Source organism: Stegostoma tigrinum, chromosome 3 (genome assembly GCF_030684315.1).
Source record: "Stegostoma tigrinum isolate sSteTig4 chromosome 3, sSteTig4.hap1, whole genome shotgun sequence".
Taxonomy (NCBI): Eukaryota; Metazoa; Chordata; class Chondrichthyes; order Orectolobiformes; family Stegostomatidae; genus Stegostoma; species Stegostoma tigrinum.
In genome coordinates, this window is record NC_081356.1 from 131613723 (window position 1) to 131626056 (window position 12334).

Sequence of the window (12334 nt, forward strand, 5' to 3'; positions counted from 1 at the left end):
TCTGCTCCCGAGATGAGGCATTCTACTCCCGCACATCCCAGATGTCCTCGTTTTTTAAGGACCACATCTTCCCCTCCACAGTGGTCGAGAACGCCCTCGATCGTGTCTCCTGCATTTCCAGCAACTGACCCCTCATACCCCTTCCCCACAATAACAACCAAAACAGAATCCCCCTCGTCCTCACATACCGCCCACCAACCTCCAAATCCAATGCATCATCCTCCGACATTTCCGCCATCTACAATCTGACCCCACTACCAAAGACATTTTTCCCTCCCAGCCCTTATCTGCTTTCCGGAGGAACCACTCTCTCTGTGACTCCCTCGTCCTCTCCACACGCCCTTCCAGCCCCACCACCCCTGGCACTTTAACATGCAACTGCAGGAAGTGCTATAACACTTTCTCCCTCACCCCCATCCCAGGTCCCAAGGAGATTTTCCACATCAAGCAGATGTTCACCTGCACATCTGCTAATGTGATATACTGCATCTGTTGTTCCTGTTGTGGCCTCCTCTACATCGGGGAAACCAAGCGGAGGCTTGGGGACTGCTTTGCAGAACACCTCTGCTCGGTTCGCAACAAACAATTACACCTCCCAGTTGCAAACCATTTCAATTCTCCCTCCCATTCCTTGGATGACATGTCCATCCTGGGCCTCCTGCATTACCACAATGATGACATCCTAAAGCTGCAGGGATAGCACCTCATATTTCGCTTGGGAACCCTGCAGCCAAGGGTATCAATGCGGACTTCACAAGCTTCAAAATCTCCCGTCCCCCGACCACATCTCAAAACCAGCCCAGCTCGTCCCCGCCTGCCTAACCTGTCCTTCCTCCCACCTCAAGACACACCCCCATTGCCTACCCACTAACCTCATCCTACCTCCTTGACCTGTCCGTCCTCCCTGAACTGACCTATCCCCTCCCTACGTCCCCACCTACACTGGCTCCATCCCCACCTCTTTGACCTGTCTGTCTCCTGTCCACCTATCTTGTCCTCTATCCATCTTCTATCTGCCTCCCCTCTCTCCCTATTTATTTTGGAATCATCTTCCCCTCCCCCATTTCTGAAGAAGGGTTTCGACCTGAAACATCAGCTTTCTTGCTCCTCTGATGCTGCTTGGCCTGCTGTGTTCATCCAGCTCCACACCTTGTTATCTCAGATTCTCCAGCATCTGCAGTTCATACTATCTCTGTAACAATTTCACACAACTGACTTCATAACAGAAGCTCATGATCCCTGTAACCATACTCCCAGACTGTTGTCAATGAATATCCCATCTATTTCTCTATCCTGTCCTTCTCTTGGCTTCAGCTGCAGTGAACACATAAACACAAGTGGGAGTAGGCCATTCGGCCCTGGCATCCTGCTGTGCTGTTCAATATGGTCATGGCTGATTGTCCAACTCAGTCCCCTGTTCCCGCTTTCTCTCCATACCTTTTGATCCTTTTAGCCCTAAAAATTATATCTAGCCCCCTCTTGAAAATATTCAATGGTTTGGCCTCACACCGGTTCACCACTCTCTGTTTGAAGAAATTATCCTCATCTCAAACCTAAATGGTCTACAATGTATCCAGAGAATTTTGTAGTGATTGTAATGAGGTCAACCAGGTGGATCTCATAGAATATGAGTTCCCTGATTAGGGCTGTTAATCTGGTCCAATCAATGAGCCCTGGCTGATAGATATGAACTGGAGTGACAGAGGTTTTGCTCATGCTGAGAGCTGGCTCTGAGGGAGCTGGATCAGTATCAAGGACTCTTCACGTGTAAATAGAGGGTGACTTGGTGATGGGAAACCAGCCTCTGTGGAGTAATTTCAAATGTGTGCCCTGGTTCTGGACTTACCGGTTATTTCTCTGATCTATCTTGCTGTCATTTAATGGACATACAAACTAGGAGGTGAGATACATCACTCAGCCTGTTAACCTGCCCCACCATTCAGTAACAGCATGGCTCTAATCTCGTTGTGTTCCACATTCCACATTTCTCATTGGCCACTGATAACCCCTGATTCCCCTAACAAGGGCAATCCTGCTGAACTAGAACCTATGCAGCTCCACCTTAAAAATATTCAATGACCCCCATCTCCACTGCCTTCTGAGGCACAGAGTTCCGAAATTGCCCCATTATCTGAGAGAAAACAAAATATACTCTTCACTATCATGAAAGGACGATTTCTAATTTTGAAAAATTACCCTCTGATCCAGGACTCATCCACAAAAGGAAACATTCTTCCCACATTCACCTTGCCAAGCCCATTCAGGATCTTATCGACTTCAATCAAGTTGCCCCCTCATCTTTCTAAACTCCAGGGGAAACAAGCCCAGCCAGACCAACCTCTGCTTATTGCCTTCAGTCTGCTAAACAGTCTCTGATATGCCACACCCTTCCTGAAATGCAGAGCCCAAACCTATAGACAGTACTTGAGTTGATCACACTCTTGCCTGGTATAACTGTAGCATATATACTTGCTTTTATACAAAGACCATAAATTGCTGGAGAAACTCAGCATGACAGGCAGTATCTGTGAAGAGAGAAGCAGAATTGATGCTTTGAGTCCAGTGACTCTTGCTCTGATGATACTGGACTTGAAATGTTATCTCTGTTTCTCTCACCACAGATGTTGCCTGACCTGCTGAATTTCTCCGGCATTTTCTGTTTTTGTTGCTGATCTCCAGCATCTGCAGTTCTTTATTTTATTATCCTTATATTTATGTTCAGTTCCTCTCATAATAAACACTAACATCCCAGTAACTTTCTTGATCATGTGCTGTACCTGTGTTCTAACATGTTGTGACTCATGCATCGGGACACTGAAATTGTTCAGCACCCTGGATTTCTGCAGTTGTTCTCTGTTTAAGTAATATGCTGCTTTTTTAAATTCCTCTGCCAAAGTGAACAACTTCACATTGTCCTACATTGCACTGCATTTTTGTCCACTTACTCAACCTGTCCTACCTGCCCACAACTTCCATATGCCTCCTTCATGACACACTCCTACCTGTCTTGTTGACAGCTGTGTATTTAGCTACCGTGCCGTTGTTCCCTTCACCTACGTTATTGATGTAAGTAAAATGTTGAGGCCATGGTACAGAGCCTTGCGGGACTCCACCCATCACCTTCTGCCAATCAGTGGAAGACCCATACTCTCTGTTTTCTACCAGCCAGTCAATCTTTTATCTGTGCTGATGCGTTTTCCTCATACCATAAGCTTCAATTTTCCATAATGATCTTTGACGTGGCACCTTATCAAACACTTTCTGGAGATACAAATATAGTCTGTCTGCAGGCTTCCCTTTATCCACAGCATTTGTTGCTCCTCCAAATAACTCCCACAAATTGGTTCAATATAATTCCCTTTTGACAGAACCATGCTGATTCTTCCTGATTATCTTAAGATTTTCTGAGCATTTGCAGCTATAATCTCTTTAATAATCAATTCTAACACCTTCCTCATGAATTGAACTATAATATCCCGTTTCTCCCTTCATGCATAAAGGGGCGATATTTGTTACTTGCCATTCTAATGGAATCTTGCTTGGATCTAGGGAATTTTGGAAAATTATTACTCCCTCGCAAAAGTTTTAAAAACCTCAGGATGGAGTTTATCTGAACTCACAATTTTGTCGGCCCATAGATCCATCAGTTTGCTTATTATTGCTTCTCGTAGTTTCACTAAGTTCCACCTCCCTTTCACAGCTTGTACTGGAATGCTTTTGTGTCCTCTGTAGTGAAGGCAGCAACAACATATTTGTTCATTTTATTTCTCATTTCCTTATTGTCTACAATTAACTCTCCATTCTCGCTCTCTGGTCTGTTCCTTTTGAATTACCTGTGGAAATTCTTGCTATCTGATTTTACATTCCTAGCTCTTCTCCTTTCATACTCTAACTTCTGGAGCAGTGAGGGGACGGTTGGGGGTCCAGAGCAGAGTCGGGTTGGGAACCAGCTGCACCCAGTCAGATCACGTAGAAGCCCTTATAGAAAGACTGTATTGCCTATCCTTTTAGCTTTATTTCTTATTTTCCTAATTTATACTTATATTGGAATGTATATCTGCAATTTAGTATAATTTCTTTCTTTATTTTCTATATTTTTCGCACCTAAGATTTGTACCTAGGTACTTTGTATCTAAGATGGTGCTGTATGTTGGCGACATTGTACACATTTCACTGTACTCCTATTCTTTTGTAACTTGAATAGACGTGACAATATACCTAATTCCATTCTATTCCTCCTGAGTAACCTTTGAGTCATTCTCTTGTGGCACAGTGATGGTATCCCTATCTTTGAGCCAGGAGGCCTGCATTCAAGTCTCACCTATTCCAGAGGTGTGCAATAATATCTCTGAAAGATATCAATTATACATTAGCTTTTAAAGTCATTATCTGACATCCTTTATATTCTGAGCTAGTACTTACCTTGGTGCAATTATATGCTTTTTCCTTAAGTTTGATGCTTTTTCTAAATTCTTCAATTAACCACACATAGTGGCTTCTCTATTTAGAAGTTTTCTTTATTGTAAGAATATAGTTATTCTGAAGTATTCTGAAAATATCCCCTTTAATATTTGCCTACGTATCTCTGTTGATCTGTTCTCTAGACTCATATGTGTGTTCACCAGCTGGCTCAGGGTTCATGGCCAAAATATTGTTCTTATTCAGGTTTAAAATACCAGTCATACAGCACAGAAACTGCCCCTTCCGTGCGACTTCTCATGCCGTCTAAGTTTCCCTAGCTAAAACTAGTCCCACTTGTTTGGCCCATGATGTTCTAAACTTTTCCGATTCGGATACCATCCAAATGTCTTTTAAATGTTGTAACTGTACCTACATTTACCATTTCCTCTGGCGGTTTATTCTACATATGAACCACCCTCTGTGTGAAAAAGCTGCCTCATCTTCTCCTTACACCTTAAAAATATGCCCCCTAGTTTTGAACTTCCCTACCTTAGTTTTAGACCCAATCTTCTCCCTTTCAAGTGGGTATAGCATTCAATGATATTGTGGTCACTGTTACCCAGTGGTGCCTTAACTCTGAGATCTTTAATAAGTCCTGTCACATTAGGCAATATCACCTCTACTATAACATGCCCTCTGGTCAGTTCCAAAATGCACTGCACTAATAAACAATTTTGAAAACATTCTATGAACACCTCATTCAGGCTATGATTATCAATCTAGATACAAAAGCTTGGACATATGTACCAACAAATTTAAGAACATCTTCTTCCCCGCTGTTATTAGACTTCAGAATGAACCCGCAGACTTTAAATTTAATGTTGATCTGTACCTTCTCTGCAGTCATAACAGTGTATTCATCACTCTGTTCTACATGCGACAATAGTAAATCAAATCAAATTAAAACTCAAATCAAGTCAATCTAAATTTTCCAGTTTATATCTGATCAAAAGTGAGTTATTTTTGCTGTCCCTTAATCACAGGCACTCAATATTTCTCTTTTTATACTTCGTCCCACATTGTGGTTACTATGAAGTGGAGGTGCCAGTGTTGTACCTGATGAAGGAGCAATGCACTAAAAGCCTGTGATTCCAAATAATCCTGTTGGACTATGACCTGGTGTTGTGTGATTTCTAACATTGTGGTTACTTTTAGAGGCCCTGTAGACTATTGGCTCTCTCCCTTACTACTTATTTACCCCCACAATGATTCTACATCTTGATCTCCTGAACCAAGGTCATTTGTAATTATTGCAGAGGAGATGACATCCTTTCAGCATCCACTCTTTCAAGTTCCCTCACAATCTTTTATGTTTCAATTAGGTCACTTCTCATTCTTTTAAATGTCAATGAACACAGTCCAGACTTGTCCATCCTTTCCTCGCATGATAACCTCCCTCTCCCAATGATCAGTCAAGTCTAACTGTGACATGTCTTCAGAATTTTCTGTTCTTATTCCCTTTAAAGAGGACTGATATTGCCAAAAATGGCTGTGGCTGTAATTTAGAGATAACAAGGTGTAGAGCTGGATGGACCCAGCAGGCCAGATCTAGGCCCAAAACGTCAGCTTTTCTTCTCCTAAGGTGCTGCTTGGCCTGCTGTGTTCGTCCAGCTCTACACCTTGTTATCTCGGATTCTCCAGCATCTGCAGTTCCCATTATCTCTGTGGCTGTAAATTAGCTGGCTTTCTGAAAAGACTGGAATGTCACACCCAAAAATGTAAAGGGAACTTCAGACAACAACTCTGAAAGGGGAAGAGGTAAGTCAAAAGAACTGCGAAAGTAACAAGGGGTTGACAACCCTCTGCCCTCCAGCAAGCTGCCCCCTGCAGGTCATTCCCAAACGGTAGACACATATTGTGTTTTTACTTTTGAAGAACATAGAAGGACAGGAATAAGGAGTCAGTTTTAATTCTACTGGAGTGTACAATTGGCTTTAAGGCTGTTGTGTATTACATTGGAACAGAGGTTCTCATGTGTGTCAGTGCTTTTAAGTAACTGTGTGTACTAGCATGGGTTTGAATGTGAGTGTGCTAATAAGAACTTGTTCTCCAGTCAGTTCTGAGTAAGGGTCACCGGACCTGAAACACTACCTCTGTCTTTTCCTTCACAGATGCTGCCAGACCTGCTGAGCTTTTCCGGCAACTTTGTTTTTGTACCCGATTTACAGCATCTGCAGTTCTCTTGGTTTTTATTCTCTGGTTACCCGTGTTACAGATAAAGGGACACTCTAACTCTGAGTTCTAGGAGCTAGGTAGCCAGACCAAAGCAAATGGGATGACAGACGGACTCTCTTGCTCTCTCACCGTGAATGCTAGAATTCGGTGATGGTTGAAAGAAATCAGAACAACAGGATTTCAACCAAAACTAACAATTATGGTATTGATTGTTCAACTAGTAATCTATGCTACAAGTAACGTCCACTGCAACGTTCAGCTAACTGCACTTCACAAACAATTCAGACTAAATTTTAAAAAAAACTTTCATCTCTATGGACTCACCTCTACCAATCTGCATGTATACTGGATGAACTAGCCTGAGGGGTGACCTTTTAGAGGCTTGTATAATCACGAGGGGCATGGACAGAATGAATAGCCAAGGCCTTTTCCCCGGGGTTGGCGAGTCCAAAACTAGAGGGTGTAGGTTTAAGGTGAGAGGGGAAAGATTTAAAACAGACCTAAGGGGCAATTGTTTGACACAGAGACTGGTGTGTGTATGGAATGAGCTGCCAGAGGAAGTGGTGGAGGCTGGTACAACTACAACATTTAAAAGGTGTCTGGATGGGTACATGGATAGGAAGGGTTTAGAGGGAAATTGGCCAAATGATTAATTTCAGATATAAGGTCGACATGGATGAATTGGACCAAAGGGTCTGTTTCCATGCTGTACAACTTTATGCCTAGAGAGTTTTGAGAAGATTTGTAGCTCAGGTTGAGGTTCTGGATGTGAGTTTGCTCACTGAGCTGGAAGGTTAGTTTTCAGACGTTTTGTCACTTTTTTTTAATTTGAAAAAAATATACTTTATTCATAGAATGTACAAAAAAAACATTTCTACACCTACCCAGTCATGCAAGCTGCACCCGGTTACCCGGGGGTACATACACCAACTAAAGGCAAAAACAAAAACAAAACAAAGAAGAAGAAAAAAACAAAGCAAAAAAAAAATACCCCGGCAGTCGTCTCCCCACACAGTCCCCGTTGGCCCCCTGACCAGTTGGGGAAGGCGCCAGCTGGGCCCGGTTACCAGATAGGACCCTTTTTTCTATTCTGGAAGAGGAGTTTCATACAGTGGTCTTTCCCCACCGCGCCTTGGCGGTGGCTGCCCCAAGCTTTAGCGCGTCCCTCAGCACGTAGTCCTGGACCTTGGAGTGCGCCAGTCTGCAACACTCGGTCGGGGTCAGTTCTTCCAGCTGGCAGACCAGCAAGTTGTGGGCAGGCCAAAGAGCGTCTTTCACCGCATTGATGGTCCTCCAGGCGCAGTTGATGTTGGTCTCGGTGTGCATCCTGGGAAACAGCCCGTAGAGCACAGAGTCCCGCGTCACGGAACCTCGACAAATACCACTGCATCCCCCTCCAGACCTCCTGCGCATAGGCACACTCCAGAAGGAGGTGATTGGAAGTCTCCACCCCCGCCCCCGCAGCTGCCTCGAGGGCAGCGTGCGGTGGCACAGAGATTCCGGGCATGCATAAAAGGATCTCACTGGCTGAGCCCGTCTCACCGCCAGCCAAGCAATGTCCTTGTGCTTGTTTGAAAGTTCTGGCCATGAGGCATTCTGCCAAACGACTTTGGCAGTCTGCGTGGGGAACCACACAACGGGATCCACCCTCTCCTTTTCCCGAAGGGTCTCGAGGATACTACGTGCTGATCACTGCCTGACGGCCTTGTGGTCAAAGGTGTTTCACTTCAAAAACATCTCCACGATGGACAGGTGGTACAGGTTGGTCCAACTGCTTGGAGCGTTCCGCGGCAACGAGGCCAGGCCCATCCTTCGCAACACCAGGGACAGGTAGAGCCTCAGTAAGTAGTGTCACTTGGTGTTTGCGTACTGAGGGTCTACGCATAGCTTGATGCAGCCGCACACAAAGGTAGCCATCAGGGCGAGGGTGGCGTTCGGTACACCCTTTCCCCCATTTTCCAGGTCTTTGTACATGGTGTCCCTGCGGATCCGGTCCATCCTCGACCCCCAAATGAAGTGTAAGATGGCCCGGGTGACTGCAGCGGCGCAGGTCCAGGGAATAGGCCAGGCCTGCACCACATACAATAGTACCGAAAGCCCCTCGCACCTGACAACCAGGTTCTTACCCGCGATGGAGAGGGACCGGAGCGTCCACCTGCCCAGCCTCTGCTTCAGTTTAGTGATACGCTCCTACCAAGTCTTAGTGCACGCCGCAGCTCCACCGAACCAAACACCCAGCACCTTCAGGTAGTCTGTCCTGACGGTGAAGGGGATGAAGGAGCGGTCGTCCTAGTTCCCGAAGAACATGGCCTCGCTCTTACCTCTACTGACTTTGGCACCCGAGGCCAGTTCAAACTGGCCGCAGATGTCCAACAGCCTACTCACGGACTGACGATCGGTGCAGAAGACGGCAATATCGTCCACGTACAGGGAGGTCTTGACCTCAAGGCCTCCACTGCCTGGGATAGTCACGCCCTTCAGGCTCACGTCCTTCCTGATGGATGCAGTGAAGGGCTCCACACAGCACACGAACAAGGCAGGAGAGAGCAGGCAGTCCTGCCTGACTCCAGATCTGACGGGAAAACTGTCCAATTCCCACCCGTTGATCGAGACTGCGCTAACGATGTTGGTGTAGAGCAGCCGGATCCAATTGCAGATGCCCTCCCTGAACCCCAATTTGGAGAGGACGTCCCTCATGTAAGCATGAGAGACCCTGTCGAAGGCCTTCTCCTGGTCCAGGCTGACGAGGCAGGTGTCCACGCGCCTGTCCTGCACATAGGCAATCGTATCCCTGATGAGCGCAAAGCTCTCAGCGATCTTCCTGCCCGGCACAGCACAGGTTTGGTCAGGGTGAATCACTGACTCCAGGACAGACCTGACCCGGTTGGCTATGACCTTGGCCAGGATTTTGTGGTCCACGTTCAATAGTGAAATGGGACGCCAATTCTTAATTTCTTCCTACTCCCCCTTCCTCTTGTAAATGATGGTGATGATGCCCTTCCTCATGGACTTGCACGTTTGCCCTGCCCGAAGCGCACTATCGTACACCTTCAGCAGGTCCTGGCCGACTAGGTCCCACAGAGTGGAATACAGCTCGACCGGTAAGCCGTCGCTCCCAGGAGTCTTATTCCTCTCCAAGGACTTGAGGGCTCTGGTCAGCTCGTCCAGGGATATCGGCCGGTCCAGCCTCTCCCTCGTGCCGTCGTCTAAGATCTCCGTGACAGACGACAGGAACGACTCGGAGGCCGTGCTGTCCATGGGCTTTGCGTCGTACAGTCCGGCATAGAAGGATCTGCTGATCCTCAAAATGTCGGGCCGAGACGACGTCACCGAGCCGTCGTCCTCCTTCAGCCGGCTAAGCACAGAGCTCTCTTTGTGCACCTTCTGAAAGAAGAAATGCGAGCACGTCTCGTCCTGCTCCACGGAGCGGACCCTGGACCGGAAGATTATCCTGGAGGCCTCCGCGGCGAAGAGCGAGGCTTGCTGGCCCCTCACCTCACCGAAATCCTCCGTGACATCGACCCCCAATCAACTGCAGAAGGAGCAGGTTCTGCACCCTTTTCTGGAGTTGCAACAGTTTTCCCTGCCTCTCTCTCGCCTTCCGAACACCCTTGAGGACAAAGAACTCTTGATGTTCTCCTTCACTGTCTCCCACCAGTCGCCCGGAGACTCAAAGAGGGGTTTCAAGGTTCTCCAACCAGCGTACTCACTTTTAAGCTCCTCGATGTTCTCTGGGGTCAACAGAGTCGTGTTCAGCTTCCACGTCCCCTTGCCGGCCTGCTGGTCGTCCTGTAAGTGAAAATCGGCCACCAGGAGGCAGTGGTCAGAGAAGAACACCGGCTCGATGCCGGTGGGCCTGACCGAGAACGCCCATGACGCAAACAGGAAGTCTATCCTTGAGCGGATAGACCCGTCTGGCCACGACCAGGTGTATCTCTGCTGCGCTTCGTCTGCAGGGGTGCTGAAGACGTCGAGCAGCTTGGCATCCTTCACCGTGCCCATCAGGAATCTGGACATGACGTCCAGTTGACTCCGCCCACCCGCTGTCCCCACGCCGGATCTTCCATCTGCATCGATGTTGCAGTTGAAGTCTCCGCCTAGGATGACCGGCCTGGATGTAGCCAGCAGAGGTGGAAGCTGCTGCAGGAGGGCCAACTGATCACTCCGTAACGCTGGGGCGTACACGTTGATCAGCCTCAGGGGAGCGTTCCTGTAGGTGACATCAGGCACTAGGAGGCTCCCCCCCACCACCTCCTGAACTTGAGAGATGGTGAAGTTGCGCCCCCGCAGCAGAATAGCCAGGCCCAAGGAGCAACAGCCATTACCCCCCGACCAGATCAAAGGCCCACAGGCGCCGGACCATTTCCCATACCTGCTGAGGTGCAGTATCCCGCACTCCTGCAGAAACAGGAGGTCTGCCTTGACGGTGGTCAGGTAGGCCAATGTGGACACACATCTCGCGGTTGACTTGACGCTGCGCACGTTAATGCTCGCAACTCGTACCCCCATTGTGGGCAGTGACCACAGTACCCTCCCCAATCCAAGGTCCAGCCCCTCCATCTGTCCCTTCATGCCCATTGCCCGGGCTAACTGCTGGATGCTCTCTGGGCTCAGGAAACCGTCCGTGCTGCCTTCCGGGTGGCATCTCCCCGTCGGGGGTACAGAGGCAGGAGAGTCTGGCTCTGGGTCAGCTGGGGACATGCTGTTTCCTCCTTCCCGCCTGAAAGTTCCAGGGGGCTCTCCAGGGCCCCAGCGGCACGTGGCTGGGTGTTGGAGGGAGCCTCAGGACGCTTCCCGTCACCTGGAAGCGGGGTGCTGCTTTCCTTCTCCCTTGAGATCTTTAGCTTCTGCTTTGGGCGGGCCTCCTCAGAATCTCCCTCGTCAGAGGAGCTCTTCTAGTCCTCCTGTAGCTGCCTCTTCCCGCCTGATGGTTGCAGTGCCTGGGCCCGCCGGCGCGCCTTCCTCCTTTCCAGACCGTCGTCCACTCCCCGGGTCACCTGTCACCTCCTCCATTGACTCCGGGTTGTCGGGGAGGGGGGTTGGTGAGCGAGCGGAGACTGCAGGGGCACTTTGCTGGCCTCAGGTCCATCCTGCGGGGCTGGGCCCTTATGCACGACCTGGCCCTCCTGCACATTAGGTGGGTCCATGCAGGGCCCTGGTGCCTTCCTCTCCTCCGGGGGGGGGCTTGCCCCGCATTGCCCCTGGCGGCGACCTGGGCGTAGGTGGTCCCCCGCCGCGGGCATGCCCTATAGAGGTGGGCCGCTTCCCTGCAATGGTTGCAGCTTTTTTCTTGTGGGCAATCCTTTGCAAGGTGTCCCTCCTCCCTGCAGTTCCTGCAGATGGTGGCTTTGCAGTCGGCCGCCACGTGACCTGACCTACCACAGGCATGGCAGACTTAGGTTGCCCTGCGTATGTCAGGTAGCCCTTGCTCCCGCTGATCGCGAAGCTGGACGGTGGGTGTACGATGTTCCTGTCCGAGCCCATCCTCAGCGTCACCCTGACCTGCCTCTTACTGGTCCAGATCCCGAAGGGGTCCATGATGTCGGTTAGGTCCCCTTCCACCTTCACGTACCTTCCGAGGAAGGTCAGGACATCAACTGCTGGCACGTGCGGGTTGTACATGTGTACAGTCACCATACGGCTCCTCTGTGCTGGCATCACAAACAGTGGGACAGCGGTCAATACAGAGAGGGGGCCA